Genomic DNA, 17,474 nt, shown 5'->3' on the forward strand with positions numbered 1-17,474 from the left:
TGAAGCAACGTCCTCCACAACTAGATTGAAGAACAAAACGACAGCAACTTGTCTGTTCCCCTTCCCCCAATTCCCCAGCACTGTTCCCATTCCTCCAATTCCCCAATAAAAATCTTTAAAAAAAAAAAAGAAAGAAGCCTCTTTGTGTATCAGCAGATCTGATCCATTTTTCCCCTACTCAAGAGCTCTACTAAAAAAACCGATTTGTTGTTTATCTAAAATTCAAATGGAACGAGGTGTGCTATATTTTTATTTGTGGAATCTGGCAACCCTAATCAGACCAAAGCAAAATTAAACAAGTAAATCAATGTTCACATCTAGAAATAAATGCACTGTTTCTGGAACACTGTAAATATACATGCATTATTTTATCAATTTTGAGCCATCTAGGTTCAAAGATGCTTAGAAAAAACCTAGTGTCAGTTAGAATTCAGGTTGAAACCCGAAGCTGCAGAAACAGCCTAAAGAATTTAGGACCCAATTGCTGTTTTATAAGCAAGCCTGGGACCTCACTCACTCATATGGTTATATGCCACATTTGCCTTGAAAGGCTAAGAAAGTGGGGGTAATTGTTAACCTTGCAACTCACAATCAGAACTAGAAATGTGACTTCAGGGGCATAAATTATAAGGAAATTATTCTTAACCTTTTTGAAGGCCACAAACCCCTTTGAGAAAATCTGATAAAAGTTATGGGCCTTCTTCATAGAAAAACACATATATACACATTCACATTTTGCATGGTATTATTCTGGGGGGAGGGTTCAAAGATTCTGTGAGAAGGACCTTTCAAGGGTCAAAGAATGCCAGAAGAACCTGGGCAAGTTGACTAAAGCCATCCTGAAGTCTGATGCCTGGTTTTTCTTTTCCTCTCATTTGTGTGGGGAGGGAAGGAGTTGGGGTGATGGCAAAGCAAACTGTGTAAGGCAAGGTCACTGTCAGACATCAGTGGTCAGAATTGTAGCAACTCGCCTGAACTCCATGGACTAGAGGTTCCCCCTCTGTAAAATGAACAGATGGGCCCCGGCTCTATATTCACAGGATAGGTCTCATGGATCTAACTGAAAGATATCTGAGAAGGGCCCTGTTAGATCCTGGAGCACTGCATGATGAGGTTTTGTATTAAAAGTTTCAAATCCCCTGGACTATAGGGTCACCAAAGTCATTACGGTTCTAAGTCACCTGATTATCTGATTCTAAATTCTACAGAATAGAGGTCAGGAGACAGTTGGGAAAGAGCTGGGAATTCATTTTCTTTTCTTTCTTTCTTCCTTTTTTTTTTTTGAGTCCAAAGGAAAAAGGCATTTGCGGGGACAAGAGAGAACAACATCCGGGCCCTTATCGCTCTTCAGTTCTACAACATGTCTTTCCTCCCTTGTGCTGCTCTCTTCCTGCACATGGAAAACTCAGAAACTCCCAAGTTTTCCTTTGGTCAAATAAAAAATAGTTTTCCCAATTCTATGAACTTAATCAAATTTCCTTTGGGTAATAAAGAAACCCAGGGGCCGGCCGAGTGGCTCAGTTGGTTAAGAGCTCGCTCAAGAGTTTGAGCTCTGAGCAACAGCAGTTCGAGTCCCAGCCTGAGCTGAGCAGAGGTAGCAGGATGGCTCAGCTAAAAAAAAAAAAAAAAGAAACCCAATATCTATTATATCATTATAAGATGTCAGACCAACTATAACAGTAGCCCAAATGGAAACAGGACATGTGTGCCCAGCTCTGTGCTTTAGAAATGGTATCGTTTTTGTGCCTTAAAGCACCTACAAAGCAGGTCCCAGTATTATCACCCCCATTTTTCAGAAGAGAAAACTGAGGAAAAAAAGGTAAGTGGCTTACACATTTCACCCAGCTAGCCAATGACAAAAAGGGATTTCAAGTCCTAATGCCCACACTCATAGGCACTATACTATGTTGAAGAGATTAATTATATAAACTATGACTTAAAAAACAAATACAAGTTTTATTCATTTATTTTCTCGCAAAAAACAAATAATCCACCATTTTAAGGAAGCTTATCGAGCCCAGTGGTAAGAACCATAAAACTATTTTGATTGTTTATTTCATACTTATTGACATCTACTAAGCAGGTCTACCATGTGCATATTTACCACGTCAAAGGAAAATACATTCTTTAGTTTTGACGTTTTATCTTACCCATTCTTAGTCCTTGAAACTGCACAAGAAATATGTACACTCCGTTCTTATTTGTTGTCTTAAGGTACTACTGGCATGCTGGGAAAAGCATGCCGGGAAAAGCATGCTGGGAAGTAATGTTTCGCACTTTGTGTTAAGGCTTTTCATTTTTAAATAGGGCTTGTGTAAATCACAGACAAAGTTGACAAATTTCATGGCTTAGTCATGGCTAACATATCAGATTTCATGGTTTGACAGAGATTAACAAGAAAATCATATTAGAGTTACAACTATTAGAATATTCTTAGCTATTTGGTAAAGAAACTCCAAGCTCTCCATACTCCACTGCCCACTGCACACCACAGTCATCTTTCCTCCCATGGATGCAGAGCTTCTGTGAATCCAGGGAGAGCAAATGGGATCCTCCAGCATTTCAGAGTCCCCTCCTGACTGTCACAGGGGTGAGCTAGTGCCTGATGGGCTCCAGAGAAAGGTCTAGCATCCGGGGAATAAAGCAAGGTTTAGCATTTATGACCCAATTCCTAAGAGTGTAGGGAGAAAAAAAACACCCTGTTTGTACATAACACAGGCATTTGACCCTAACATCGCACACACTATGGGGAGGAATGAATTATCACAGTTGTTAAAACTAAGATATTTTAGGTAAAAATTAAGTTTTCACATCTTTATGAGGAGGCCTGTCAGCAGAGGCCTTGTTAAAAGTAGTGGCATGCAAACATGCAAGCAGAGACTTCAAAAAGCCTGCTGACTGCCCAACCATTTGGCCCGAGGGCCCTGCATATCCTTTTTCTGGTAGGAGCCCCACTGGCTTGTCAACTTTGCATAAAAGACAGCCAATTTGTCAGCCATTTGCTTTAATTCTCTTCCCGAGTCTTCCTAACGATAAACTCCTAAACTCCATATACCTCCTGGTCTTCAATATCATATATCTGACTGGAGGATGGAAATTCATTCGTGTCTTAGGCTAGTTTCCTTCCCAGGCGATTCTCCTGGGTCTTATAGGATGTCCTTAATCAGAACCACATTACGCAGCTAGAGGAAGTCCTTGCACAGACCCTGGCAAGACACTATGGCAAATTAGTTTCAGAACATGGAAGGTCAGGTTGGAAATGAAAGCTGCAGTTATCTATTGTGTTTTCTTTAGTTGAGAAAATTAAGGCCGAACCCTTAAGAAACAGAGATTTGGATAAGTAGCAGCCACTTAGGAAGGAGTTCCATCGACTGCTGATTAAAACAGTCAGTTTTAGAAACTGAAAGTCTTCACATTCCAGTTATTCTGGACATGAACAAGGATTTCCTCATTTTATCTAGATAGGTTTTTATATTTCGGTTGCACCGTAGATTGGTAAAACAAAAATAGGTAAGGTATGACAAGTTTTGTCAAAAAATATAATTGTCAACTATGTGTGTGTGCATATATACACATATACATCATTGCACACACATATGTGTGTGTTAGATAATAAAGCATATTTTAATAATAATAACAGCTAGCATTTATTGTGTTCTGATATAACAGGCACTATGCTAAGTACTTACCATACATACTTCATTTACTCTCTCAACAAACTAACATGGTAGGGACTGCTTTGTCCCTATTTTACAAATGAAAAAAAACAAAACAACAAAAACCCTTTGATTAGTGCAGTGGTTCTCAACCTTCCTAATGCTGCGACCCCTTAATACAGTTCCTCATGTTGTGGTGACCCCCAACCATAAAATTATTTTCGTTGCTACTCTATAACTGTAATTTTGCTATTGTTATGAATNTGGGCATATTCTGTTCCCCTTTACCCTCTAGAACAGCGGTTCTCAACCTTCCTAATGCTGTGACCCCTTAATACAGTTTCTCATGTTGTGGTGACCCCCAACCACAAAATTATTTTCGTTGCTACTCTATAACTGTAATTTTGCTACTGTTATGAATTGTAATGTAAGTATCTTTTTGTTTTCCGATGGTCTTAGGCAACCCCTGTGAAAGGGTTGTTGGACCCCCAAAGGGGTCACGACTCACAGGTTGAGAACCGCTGGATTAGAGGGTATCTGAGCTGCAAACTTAGTCATAGAGCCATAAAGTGAACTCAGGGGAGCCTGACTCCTGAGCCAGGTGCTTTTAACCGCTATATTATACTGAGCCCTGAAAATCCTCATCAGTCCCATTGAGATGAGTGCCCAAGCTGTCTCTGAAAAAATACATACGTATATATAAATTTCCTGGGGGGTGGGGGTGGGGGAGCCATATTACTACATGAACACATGAGTGTGAAAGAGTTCTGTCTGTAAGGCTTTGGGAAGGGCGTGAGAAAAGGGAGAAGTTGTTGCAGAAACCCAAGGTCTACCTCCTTCACAGCTTTGCCCAGGACTAGCCTGCCTGGGGAGAGGCCGAGAACCAGAAGGACCAGGGGGCTTAGTGGAAATCTGTCCCCCATCCAATTTCAAACGGATAGTTTTCCCTTCTCATGAATGGAACTGCCTTAGAGATTTGAGGCAAGAAACATTTCTAGTGCGCCTCTACCTTAACTAACACCGTGGGGGCAGCTCACAATTACAAAAGGAATGGACGTTTTCATCAAGCGCCCTTCCATAAAACCATTTCCCAGGAAATGTAACACAGCATGGAGCTAGCCGACTGCAATTTTCCACAAACAATGAGCATCGTGGGGCACAGGTACTATATTTAAACGATTTCCCTCCAGCTTTTTGGCAAGACTCCCTCTCAAGGAGACTTAGCTGGGCTGAGGTCTCACTCCCCTCCAGCCAGCAGGATTGGAATGTTTAATACAGCCCTGTGTCTTCAACACCCATGTGTAAAACACCAATAAACAAGCCGGCAAGGACCTGCAGGCCTAATTGCCTTTTAACTCCACCAAGATGATAAACTCCCAGAGCAAGGAAGGAAAGACTCCCAGGGATTTAACAAGTTTATCTGCCTGCCACTTGAACATTTTCTGTCTGCCTACACTTCAGTGAATTCACCAATAAAAGGATAAAAAGGCCCCGAACCTCAGACCCCTCAATGGCCAACAAGCCCCAGATTCAAAACGTATGCCCAGGAAAAATCAGCCCATTAACTGAATTTTGTTTCATGTGTTTGTGAGGTCTGGAGCGAGGGAAGTGGGGCCACTTGCCCAGTTCTAGCACCGGTCATTTCCCTTTTATTGACCAAGGCCTACAAATCTTCACCGACAATAAAGAAAACCATTCTCACAAGGAAACTGGGAAAGGCAACTCATCCAGAAACCTCTAAAATTCAAGTCAGGCGACTGTATCGATCTGAGAGAGGCCAGGTGGGCCCCTGTGGTGGTGGTGGTGAGGAAATCGAGTGTGATTATGGATGGTGATGAGCAAATTGTTTACTTCTGAAGGACATTTTCCACCTCTCCCTCTTTGGACTGGCTTTCGAGTTTAGCATTTTAGTTGTTTTTGTTTGTTTGCACACTACCACCCAGAAGGTAAATTCCGAGAACTCTGTACCAATTGGAGTTAAACTGGAAAAGCAAAGTACAACAAACCCAAAAGACTTGTGGGTAAGGCAACAGGGTGGTGCCAATCAAAACCTAAACATAGGGTGAATGGGCATAACTTCTCTGGGAGGCCACTTCACAATATTCATCAATATAAACATGAAGCTTCCCTTTTGGGAATCTATTCTCAAGAAATTATTGGACAAGTGCATCAAGGTGAAGCACAAGGAGCTAGAGCATTCCAACAGGGAACATTTAAAAAGAACTAAGTGCTCATCACTAAGGACTGGTTAAGTCAGGCAAAATTGTACGCTTTGCAGCTATAAAAAATGATGCTGTAGGTATATATCAATTAGCGTAAAAAGGTGTCCGACATACAACGTGAAGTTCAAAAAGCAGTTATAAAAACATTTATAATATGGTTTCATTTTTTTTTTAAAGAAGCTAGATATAGGAAAAAGACTAAGAAGACACATATAAGTTCACCAAAATGTTAGCATTTCTGGATGGTGGAATTCTTTCACAAAGACTTTTGAATTATTTGAAATTTTTAATACTGAAAATGTATTGCCTTTAAAATCAGTGAAAGCACTAAACCTAAAAAAATAAAACATCCTACCACCACCACCACCACCACCACCACCACCACCACCACTCTCATGATCAACAGCAAGAGAATCACATCTTAATAGATGATAACTTACGAAAATCACTTATGGAAAGAAAGATCCAGTTTTCCTTTGTCAGGGAGACCCAAGTAAAGAACATTAAAGGATTTGGTCTTGATTTATCAGCACATGTAATTGTTGTTCAAGTGTATTCTCCAATGAGATGAGTATGAATGGTAAAACTGTAAGTGGGCTTAAAATCCCAAAGGGTGTTTTTCCCAGGTGGCCCATGCTTCTCTCTTCCCTTAAACCGCGGTACAAACGCTGAGAGCTCCTCTATTAAGCTGAGCTGTTCCACTTAATAAAACAAGAACAGCTCTAGAGTAGGGTGCGTGCCAAATGAAAAATCTGAAGCACTATTTTTCTATTAAAATCTCGTCCATGTTTTTCCTATTGGAACCTGGAAACTGGACAAATTCTGAAGGAATTCAAAGGAATTTCTTTAGAAAAGAATTCTGTTAACACCAAAAGCTCCCCAAGCACTACACAAAGCAAATGCTAAACTGCATTATGCTGAAATGTAAAAGCAGGGGTTCAAACCCAAAATGACCTGAGAAGGCAAAATATGTCCTTTGCACCAGGCTTAGTGTGTATCGGGGCTTATGCGTTTGTACACTTATCCCCGTGCATTTCTGCATCTCCCAGCTTCATAATTTCATAATCAGTTCCAGATTTCCTATTTCTTCCACATTGTAATGCACGGAATTCTGGATTTGGGAGATGCAAGGTTTACGTGTACAGGAGTACAGTGGAAACTATGAGAAAAATAAAACCAAAATTAAAGTTTTGTTTTATACCCACTGAGAAATAATAAATCAAGTGCACACTTCGGAACCCATGATACATTGTTAGAACACGGACCCACGTTAGAACATGGGCACATGTGTGAGAATTTCATGTGTAAAACAGACCCTTTGTTGAGATGCCTCACCAATGAATGGAACAATGGGAAGCTGAAAGGGTTCCTACATGTGAGGATCCATCACTGATAGGTTCGCCTGCCAAAGCACTATAATGCTACTCTCAAAATTCAGAACTCTGTCCCTAGTAAACAGAGTAAACGGAAAGGTCAGGTTAATCTAGGATAAACTTCGTCTCTAGAGTTCAAAGACAACTGGCCTCTCTGTGGGTTTCAATTGGAGTTCCCTTTGAAGGATTGTTCTCAAATTCATTAAAGAAATTTCACTGACTTCACAGACTTCGGCATTAAATAGATAACCAGAGCTCTTCCCTGCCCTGCAGAATGACTGTTCACCTTTGAAGCTCTGCACATTGGGATTAAGTTGGCTGTTTGCCTTTTACCCCAAAGATGACTCCACTCCATTGATCAGTGAGTCCCAGGGCAATCACCTGGTTGATCAACAATACCAAATTTATCTCTGTAATGTGCCTCTTTTAAAAGGCACATCGTTTCATGGGTTGGCTTTGTTAGGATTTTTGCTTTAGATGTAGTATTAATATTGATATTAATACTGATATTAATACTGCTTGATATTAATGTTCTCCCTCACTAAAAAAAGTCAGAAAATGTATCATGTTTTAAAAACCCAAGTTAACTTCCTTTAATTAGTTTGAAAGATATGTGGAGTTTTTAGATGCATAAACTCAATTCTGCCTTGAATTGCACCTATTCAAATGCCATAGAGGCCTAGGCATCTCCTCAGACCCTGGTTTGCTCTTTGGAGCAGCATTTTCTTGCTTTACAGAATGACTCTGCACATTCCACAGAGGGTTCGGCATAAACACATACACCAGCCTGCAGCTTTCACCCTCTAACCCCACCATCTGCTTCCTGCGCACCCCATAATCTAAAACATCTCCTCTTCGCAGGTATATATATGGTCTTGGATTTGTCATGGTGAACACGAGACTTTACAAGACCCATAAAATGACAGCTGCACAGAGGGGATGGGGTGGCTTTTACCGACCCTGAAACACCTCTGCCTTTAACTCCCAGGGATCAGGAACTTGAAAGTGCTCGGATTCACTTAGCTCTGTGTTTGTCATAAAGTTAAGGCTAATCAGATTTCCCCCAACTTGCAGCCCTATCTTAAATCCCCAAGCTTCTCCTATGCTAACTTAACTGATGGAAGATGTGATTATGCCTTCTCAGGTCATAAATTCTAGATATTTATAACATAACTGTTGTCATTTAGGTCAATTAAGGTGCTTTTACTGGCTCAGAACAACTACCTATGGGTCTTGTCCGATACTCTTGACAGTGGTTTATGACCCTTGGGGTGATTTTATCTTGCAGAGATATGAAAGATGGCTGCGTGTGAAAATGGTCATGAGGCATTTGAAGCATTTTCTCCATATTATGATCCACCATCCTATATCTACTCTATTCCTGGAAGCTCAGAACCCTTCCTTATCCATAAAAAATACTGTTTGACTCTAACTCTTCCCTTAGAGTTGGCTTTTTTGATCACCTTTTATCCTCCCAAAGACCTGAGAGGGGAGATAACACCTCCTGAGACACTATGATAAAATTCCCAAGTGGTGGGCTGGCCAAACACCCCGCTGGGAAATGCCAGACTTTTCCATATGCATAACATGTCCCTGAAGACAACTGGGTTTTACTTTTCACACAGGGTAAACTGCTCCCTCATGAAAAGCAGAACAGGGTGACAACTTGGGATATATTTGGGGATTTCATATAGACTGGTTGCAGCCTTTTTTCCCTTGAGGAATATCACTTATTTACCACTGTTTCCCTCTTGCTGTTTCTTCTTTCAATAAGGCCCCTGGACCCACTGTATTCCAGCCACTGTGCTAGGTAGCGGGTATGGAGCCCAAGGAATTCCCAGGCTGGCTGGAGACACAGAGGCACATCAGTAATTATAATACAGTGTTAACAGACAATGAGAGAGTCATGCACAGCAAATTCTAGAAGCATTGAGAAGTGATAGTTCTACTTTTGGAAGGAAGGGAGGTGGTGAGGGGAGGTTCCTTGGGAAAAAAGAATTCCTAGTCTGAGGCTTAGAAAATGCAAGGAGACAGCTAGGTCAACTGGGGGAGAACAGCACTGCCATTAGGGAGCACCAGAGCAAAGACATGGGTTTGTGGAGGGCATAGAAGATGTGGGAACGCCAACAGGTCAGGGTTCCAGACCATTGCATACCTGATGGGCAGCGGTGAGAGTTGAGGCTGAAAAAGAAAAGCCAGGATCTGCTAAGACTCTGTATTCATGTTACATAAGCTATTACCTTTCTTGTTCAAAGGAGACCTAGTATAATGGCGTCCTTTTCACAAAATCCACTGAATGGAGTTGAGTCAGAACTTTTTTTTTCCCTCACCCAAATCTATTTGCTCCATGCCTCCACAAACAGCTGGCATTGTAAAATCCCCCAGTCTAACTTGACCAACATAACTCTTTGAAACTCCAGTCACACCTCCTTTGGTAGACAACACTTTGCTTCTCATTACCAAACCAACACTATTTGTAGAAACCAAGTGAAACACCCAAAATCCTCCCTGGTGAACATAGACTAAGTGCCGACTCCATACAAGGCACTGTCCTGGGGATGAGTCAGAAATGTGGGGGAGGAGGTATGACCTCAGCATGCAGTGTGATTTTTGAGGTGCACAGTGACACACCCTGAATTTTAGAATTTAAAGGTCTTTGGTCAGTTTGATTTTTTTCTGATGATAATAATTTGGTTAGGTTTGGCAAAACAATAACACCCTAAACCCAAATCTTCAAAAGAATAGTATCTACCAGGTAAAAGGAAGGTACTGGTGTGGAAAATGTGCTGTAGCAACAACATTTGAAAGTGTGCCGTATGGGAAAATGCAAGTTACCAGCAACTTCCACAAATTAGCTGCTTAACTATGTTATAGAGATCCAGGGTTGGAAAGTGACAGTGTTGATCCAAGCGGGCATACGTTTCTCAAAACGATCAAATTGTGGCTCATCTTCAAGAGTGGAAGTTGTTGCTGTTAAAAAATTTAAATGCTTTACTTTGCTTGTTTGTGTATCTTCTACCTTGTTCCACAAGGGATGAAAGCATCTACTACCAAACAGAAGAGACTCTTATTCCTGGAGAAGGGAGGAATGAAGGCTTGAGTAGCGCCCACCGAGCAAGGTCAGGTTGGTTCCAAGTGGGACTTGGACAGCACTGATGAAACTCTTTGGAAAGCTCTTCTAAAATAGAATATTCTGATTTAACACATCACTCTCTAGCACCTGGGTGACAGGGGAAGAGCCAAGAACCCATTTCTAGAATAAGTCTGAGAACCATGAGCTTTATTGGTTGCATGAAAATCTCATATACAGAATTTGCACTCTCTCATTTGTTCTCTATGCCCAGATGTATATTTACACATATCTGACCCATCGGACAGTATAAGGTAGCACACTGCAGCTTTACTGTCTGGTTGGCATTTTAGTTTCAGCACTTAGCAAGTCGCCTAACTTCTGAGTCCCCCAGTGTCTTCATTTGAACGTGTAACTAATAGTAGTCTTCACCTGAGAGGATTATTGTGAAGATTACAGAATTAATATGTGTAAACAGTGCCTGGAACATATTAAGTGCTCAGTAAATGTTAGCTATAATTACTATTTTCTAGTCCTCTATTAAGTACAAAGAGAACAACAGAAGTAAAGACCATTGCTTTGTCCATTGCTAGCTCGAGACGAAATCGCCATAGAGGAAACCATTGTGATCAAGAAAAGGAAATTCTGGGGAAAATTGAGTTAGGGCTCGAAGAGCCTTAGGAGGTCAGGAGAGACAGAGATAATGACATTTTCAAAATTTTAGAGGAGGCTGGGTCCGATATGTAACATTTGGACAGAAAATAGGGCATTTCAGATAATGGCAAATAACTCTCACAAAGACATGGAAAGAAGAATAAATACTGTATATTTTTAGAAGAGTACAAAAAAATCTCATTATGCGGGAATGGTGGAAAATTCATAAAAACTGCCTAGGGGACCCATTTGGGAAGGATATAAGGACAGGGCAGAGGTAGTCGAGCCTCTGTGGTTGGAAACAGGAACAACTGGCACTCTGTCATCAGGGAAGGGATGCAGAGAAAGTGGTGTTTCAGGAAGGTCAACTTGGCTGAGGCACACAGGCTGGATGAGCTGGGAAAGTTCCGAGTTAACTTTTGGAAACCACCGAGAGTCCACCAAAGCGGTGAGATCATGTGGCCCACAACAGACTGAGGCTGAGACACAGACAGACAATGGAGGATGACAGAAGCGCTCTGTGGGAAGGACTGGCTGGCCTTGGTCAGTGATCAGACACCTAGACATGCAGTCTAAATGCACAGGGTCTGGAGTTCCACAGAACAGATGTGAGGCCCAGCTCTGCCACTCAGCAGCCCTGAGTTCAGGATACCGACTCAGGGTAAGTTTAGCTTCCTCATTTGCAAAATGGAAGCAAGAGTGCTTCCTTTACATGAATGAAAAGCACTTAGCACAACTCCTGGCTCATTCCAAAGTGGTCAAAAAGTGGTAACCAGTTCTTTGGTGTTGGTATAAGAAAAGAAAGAAAACAATGAGAGGCAAGAAAACAAGGGTTCTACACCTGGTCCCTAAGCCAGTGACCAGGGCACAGGCCTGGCCCCTTCCTGGCTCCCTCTTCAGGAGACCTCATTAACATTCAAGATTAGCCATTTCATGCCTCATAGATGAATAGAGGTGTCAGTATGAATGGGGACTCATTCATGTTATCCCCTTTATTACATATCAAACTCATACGTCCATCTCAGAATGGAAAACAAGTCTTTCCAAAAATATCAGACCAAAGGAAAATGGTGATAACTTTGCTTCATTTAAAAGAAATAGCTTAAGATTAAAAAAAAAAGGTAAGTACTTTGCACTTTATTTCATAAGAAGAGGGAGGAAAAAAGATGACACATTGTACTAGTGATTACCTGCCCATTTTAAGCCCTGTCAGCAACACAAAGACTTAAACCAAAGCTAAATCCAGGGCACATTATCCCTTTAAGCCCCTGTGTTAACTCAAGGGGACTGAAAGGCATGTCTGCATTTCTACAGGAGGTTCGTGGTGGGTTCAGAAAACTTTTAAAGAAGTGCCCTATTATCTCAGGTAGGTGTGTTCTGAAGAATCTAAACTGAATGTACTTTTGTTTTAGTTCCTGAAAAATGTGTCTCATCTACCTAAGGTTCCCAAAGTCCATCTTGCACAATGCAAATTGCAGAGGTGGGTTGTGCTTGAGCTAATAAGCCTGGAATGAAAAGCTGAGGAAGTGGGTAACACAGGGAAATTCTTCATCAGCATACCCTTTTGACCCTTGCAGAACTGTCCCTCATGGCCCTGAGTGTACCAGCCTTCACTTTCCTGTTAAGCTGTGAGGTATTTGGAAACAAAGTTTTGAGAAAAGCCACAAAATCAAAAAAGAACAGGAAAAATGACCTGCTGCTGATTAGTGCTGATAATCAGCTCTGGTGGTCACCAAGGTAAGGACTTCTGGCCCTTCAAGGAACCAGCAGGAGAGAAAGGATGGAGTAACTTTCTCAAGTCTGCTAAACTATATTCGCTTAGAGGAGTGGCCCCTCTGGTCTATAGACTCTCCTAAACTGTGGTATGCCTGAACAATTATTTTTTCCATCCCTTACACATGCAGCTAACTAATATGATGACATAAATGAGCTTTTATTAGCCAGCCCTGCTTCCTTAATGGATACAGCCCAAGCCAGTGATTGCTTTGATTACAGAAGAAAATAAATGGCTTCCCAAGGTCCTTTGGATAAGGGGGCATTGGAAAAGTAACCTCTCACAGATGCATGGTACAGAATTGTTACTGCTCACCAAAGACATAAAACCCAATGAGGAATACCTTTAGCTGCCGCAGATGCTCCACAAGCACTCATAATGTGTCATCTATGCATAAGAGCTCAGCTTGCGGGGTCTCTTGGACTTGAGGCTCTGTTCAACACATAGGACCCATGTGACCCTTGGGCAAGTAGCAACATCTCTGAGTTCCAGTTCCTAGCTTTTAAAATGGAGCCACTATCTACCTACCTCACAGGACATCATATAGGTCAAATGTACTAATGCATATAAAGAATTTAGATTATGTCTGGCATGTGAGAATCATTCTAGAATATTAGCTATTACTATTGATGTAATATCAAGAAAAACACAACCTCTACCCCACTGGATAGTGTTGTTATTCAGGTCTAGGAATAAATTCTTTTCATGGAGAAATCCTCCCTGAATGAGATAGGAACAAATCAAAATTTGGCTTCAGCTCCAGAATAATTATGGGACAACTGTTTCTCTAGGAATTTCTCTTTTCTCTGGGTCTATTTAACAATCATCTCAGATTGGTCATATGTGTAATCCAGTATTACAACTTTAAATCTTGGAACCAAAGAACTGCCTAGACTCTTGAAATTCCTTTAGTTTAACTGCTTCATAGTATAGACACCAAGAGGGAAAGTGTTTTGCCTTGGGACACAGGACATAGAAGGGAAAGGGAAGGATTAAAATCCACAATCTAGGGCTTTTTAGCCACTGCCACTTTTAATTCAAGACATTAGCTATTCCTTGGAGATTTAGTAGAACTTGACTGTAAAATCATCTTCACTTGGTACCATTTTTTTTTTGTGGGTAGGAAGATGGTAGGGTCATATTTTAGCTACTGATTCAGTTCTTTCAATGATTACTAATATATTCAAGCTTGCTTTCTATTTTATTTTGAGTTAATTTTGGAAATGTTTATATTTTCAGAAAATTGCTCATTGTATCTGGTTTATAAAATATACTGGCACAAGGACACCCAAGATAACGAAGTAGATAAACACTGTGCCTACTTCCTTCTATGAACACATTAAAATTACAACTAAATTATAGAACAATCAACATGCAGAACTATCTGAAGTCTAGCCAAACAGAAGTCCTATAACTAAAAATTAAAGAAGAAGCCACATTGATACTGGTAGGAGGGGCAGAGACATGGAACAGGCTCCAAACCTCCGTGTGGTGGTTGAGAATCAGAAGGGATATCTCAGCTGTGAAGCTTCCCCACGGAGGAGCAAGGGACCCCAGCCCCCCACACCAGGATCCTCAGCCTGAGTACCGGTACCGGGAAAGGGAGCCCCCACAACATCTGGCTGTGAAAAACAGGGGGGAATTCTGACCATCTGAGTGGGATGGAAGGCTGTGGGAAACCCAGGAGTCCTCTTAAATGGCCCGTGCACAGGCTCACTCGCTTACAGGCACTCACCTTGGGCACCAGTGGAGTGAAGGGGACTCAGGGGTCATTGGAGGCATACAGGGAGCAGACTGAGGTGTGTAGCTTCAGAGCAAGGATCTGGAGGGCAGTCACCAATTTCCCTGTGTGAGGTCCTCCTCCCATGAAGCTGGCAGGCAGCCGCCATCTTTAATGTGTTGAGCCATCCCCCCACTCTTATGGCCAAATCTGAACCTGATTGGTCAGCTGAACTCTGTTGCTCTGCCCTGCTGACTCACTAAGACCCAGCCCCATGAAACTCCCCCAGTGCTGGATGCACTTTCTCCAAGCAGCCAGCCCCACCCGCATTGCACTCCTTCTTGGAAAACTATTGGAGTCTGCAGGCCCCAAACAGGCAGCCACTGGCCTCTGTGTGCTCTGAGACTTTTGCTGAGTAGCTCCAGGCTCAACACTGGCACCAAACAAGAGTCTACATTAACCTGATGACCACAACTTTCCCCATTCTAGTGACTCCCTGAGACACCGCCTCACCCAATGTGCATACCAAATGAGGCTTTATCAGTGGTGAACCTTAAGGGAGCTGGCAGATGGCAGCTGGCCTTGGGATGTCCTGGCTTTTTGCGGAAATACCCCAGGCCCGGTATAAGTGGCAGCCAACCTCGGTTCACAGGATGGCCTCTCCCACATACCTCCAGGTTTAGCATAGGCAACGAAAAACCACAGATCTCTCTGTAGCTCCTACTAGGTAGTCCCTGGCCAGCCACATGCAGTGGGTGACCTGGGCCTGCACCAGAGCCCCTCCCAAGAAGTCCCAGAATCAATGCACTTGGAGGTTGGCTTCAGACCACAGCAGAACACCACTCAGTCCCACAAGTGGCACAGCCAAAGGACAGTCTCAACAGGCACTAGAGCCTACTGGGGCAAATCCCACTCACTGAGGTAAGCCCCTTGTCCAGCAGCCCATAAGCTGTGGATGTGGCCAAACTCCACAGCCAATCAGCCTGAGGGTCAATCCTACCCACTGATGTGCCAATAGCAATCAAGGCTCCACTATAACAGGAGGGAACACAAAACCCACACAAGGGACACACCTAGAGCACCCAGAGCAGGTGACCAGAAAGACTGTGCCAGGGCCCCACAAGGTACCTACTATATAAGGCTACTTGGATTTGGAAGACAAAGTAGCAGAAAACACCCAATTGGAACAGAAAAAAAAAAGAATTAAAAAAAATAAGGATAGTTTAAAAGATCTCTGGGACAACATCAAGGGTAACAACATTCACATCATAGGGGTACCAGAAGGAGAAGTGAGAAAGCAAAGGATTGAGAACCTATTTGAAGAAATAAATGAAAACTTTCCTAACCTGATGAAGGAAATCAACATACAAGTCCAGGGAGCACAGAGAGTCCCAAACAAGAAGAACCCAAACAGCCCCACACCAAGACACATTATAATTTAAATGACAAAGGTTAAAGACAAGCAGAGAATCCTAAAAGCAGCAAGAGAAAAGCAACTAATAACTTATAAGGGAGCTCCCATAAGACAGTCAGCTTATTTCTCAACAGAAACTTTGCAGGTCAGAAGGGATTGGCAGAAAATATTCAACATGATGAAAAGCAAGGACCTACAACCAAAGGTACTTTACTCAGCAAGGCTATCATTTAAAATCAAAGGATGGATAAAGAGCTTCTCAGACAAGAAAAAGCAAAAGGAGTTCATCACCACCAAATCAGTATTACAAGGAATATTAGAGGGACTTAAGATGGAAAAAAAAAAGTAAAATTATGAATAATAAAATGGAAATAGCTACATATCTATTAACAATTACTTTCAGTGTAAATGGATTAAATGCTCCAATCAAGACATAGGAGGCCTGAATGAATAAGAAAACAAACCCTTATATATGCTGCCTACAAGAGACTCACTTCAGATTGAAACACACACACACACACACACACACACACACACAGAGAAGGAAAGTAAAGGGATAGAAAAAGATATTTCATGAAAATGGAAACAAAACCCCCCCAAAAATGGAAACAAAAAGCTCCCCAACCCCCCCCAAAAAAAAACCCTAAAAATAAATGGATTAAATGTTCCAATCAAAAGACACAGGAGGGCTGAATGAATAAGAAAACAAAACCCTTATATATGCTGCCTACAAGAGACTCACTTTAGATTGAAAGGCACACACACACACACACACACACACACACACACGGAAAATAAAGGGATAGAAAAAGATATTTCATGAAAATGGAAACAAACCCCCCCCCTCCAAAAAAAAAATCTGGGGTAGCCATATTTATACCAGACAAAATAGAATTTAAAACAAAGGCTAAAACAAGAGACAAAGAAGGACCCAGTAATCCCGCTTCTGGGACTTATCTGAAGAAACCCAGAACGCTACTTCAAGGTGGCACGTGCATCCATATGTTCTTTGCAGCACTGTTTACAATGGCCAAGATGTAAAGGCAGCCTGGGTATTCATTGATGGAAGAATGGATAAAGAGTAGGTGATACATATATATAATGGAATATTGGTCAGCCAGGGCAGTGAATGGGTTCTTGCCATCTGTGGTGGCATGGATGAACCTAGAGGGTATTGTGCTGAGTGGAGTATGTCAGACAGAGAAAGACCAATGCAGTGAGATTTCACTTATATGTTGAATCTAAAGAACAAAATAAACAAACAAAACAGAAACAAACTCATAGATACAGAGAACATTTTGATGATTGTAAGATGGGAGGGTTGTTGGGGGTGTGGTTGATAAATGGGAAGGAGTTAAGAAGTACAAATTGGTTTGTTACAAAGTAGTCATGGGGATGTAGGGTGTAGCATAAGGAATATAGTCAATAATATTGTAATAACTATGTATGATATCAGATGGGTACTAGATTTGTTGGAGGTGATAGATGGGAGGAGGTTCGAGGGCAGGGTGGAAAAGGTGAAGGTATTAAGAAGTACAAATTGGGGACCGGCCAAGTGGCACGTTGGTTAAGAGTTAGCTTGGGACACCAA

General features: G+C 41.8%; 1 protein-coding gene and 1 long non-coding RNA gene across 16 annotated transcripts in view; one reads left to right on the forward strand and one right to left on the reverse strand.

Moving 5' to 3' along the window:
- ERC2 (ELKS/RAB6-interacting/CAST family member 2) overlaps positions 1–17,474 on the reverse strand; it is a 974,141-nt gene that overhangs the window by 107,867 nt on the left and 848,800 nt on the right. Inside the window, exon 21 of one of the 15 annotated variants that reach the window (XM_019654366.1) lies at positions 9,414–9,432. The exons of the other annotated variants lie outside the window; for them this stretch is intronic. The gene's annotated coding sequence lies outside the window, so the exon portion shown is untranslated. Of the gene's footprint in view, positions 1–9,413; positions 9,433–17,474 lie in introns of those variants that run through there. 15 annotated transcript variants of the gene reach the window in all.
- Positions 12,307–17,474, forward strand: part of LOC109389089 (uncharacterized) — a 26,484-nt gene continuing 21,316 nt past the window's right edge. The window contains exon 1 of the long non-coding RNA XR_002125345.1: positions 12,307–12,341. This is a non-coding gene — a long non-coding RNA (uncharacterized LOC109389089). The remainder of the gene's footprint in view (positions 12,342–17,474) is intronic.

The sequence above is a fragment of the Hipposideros armiger genome, unplaced genomic scaffold (genome assembly GCF_001890085.2).
Source record: "Hipposideros armiger isolate ML-2016 unplaced genomic scaffold, ASM189008v1 scaffold_220, whole genome shotgun sequence".
Lineage (NCBI taxonomy): Eukaryota > Metazoa > Chordata > Mammalia > Chiroptera > Hipposideridae > Hipposideros > Hipposideros armiger.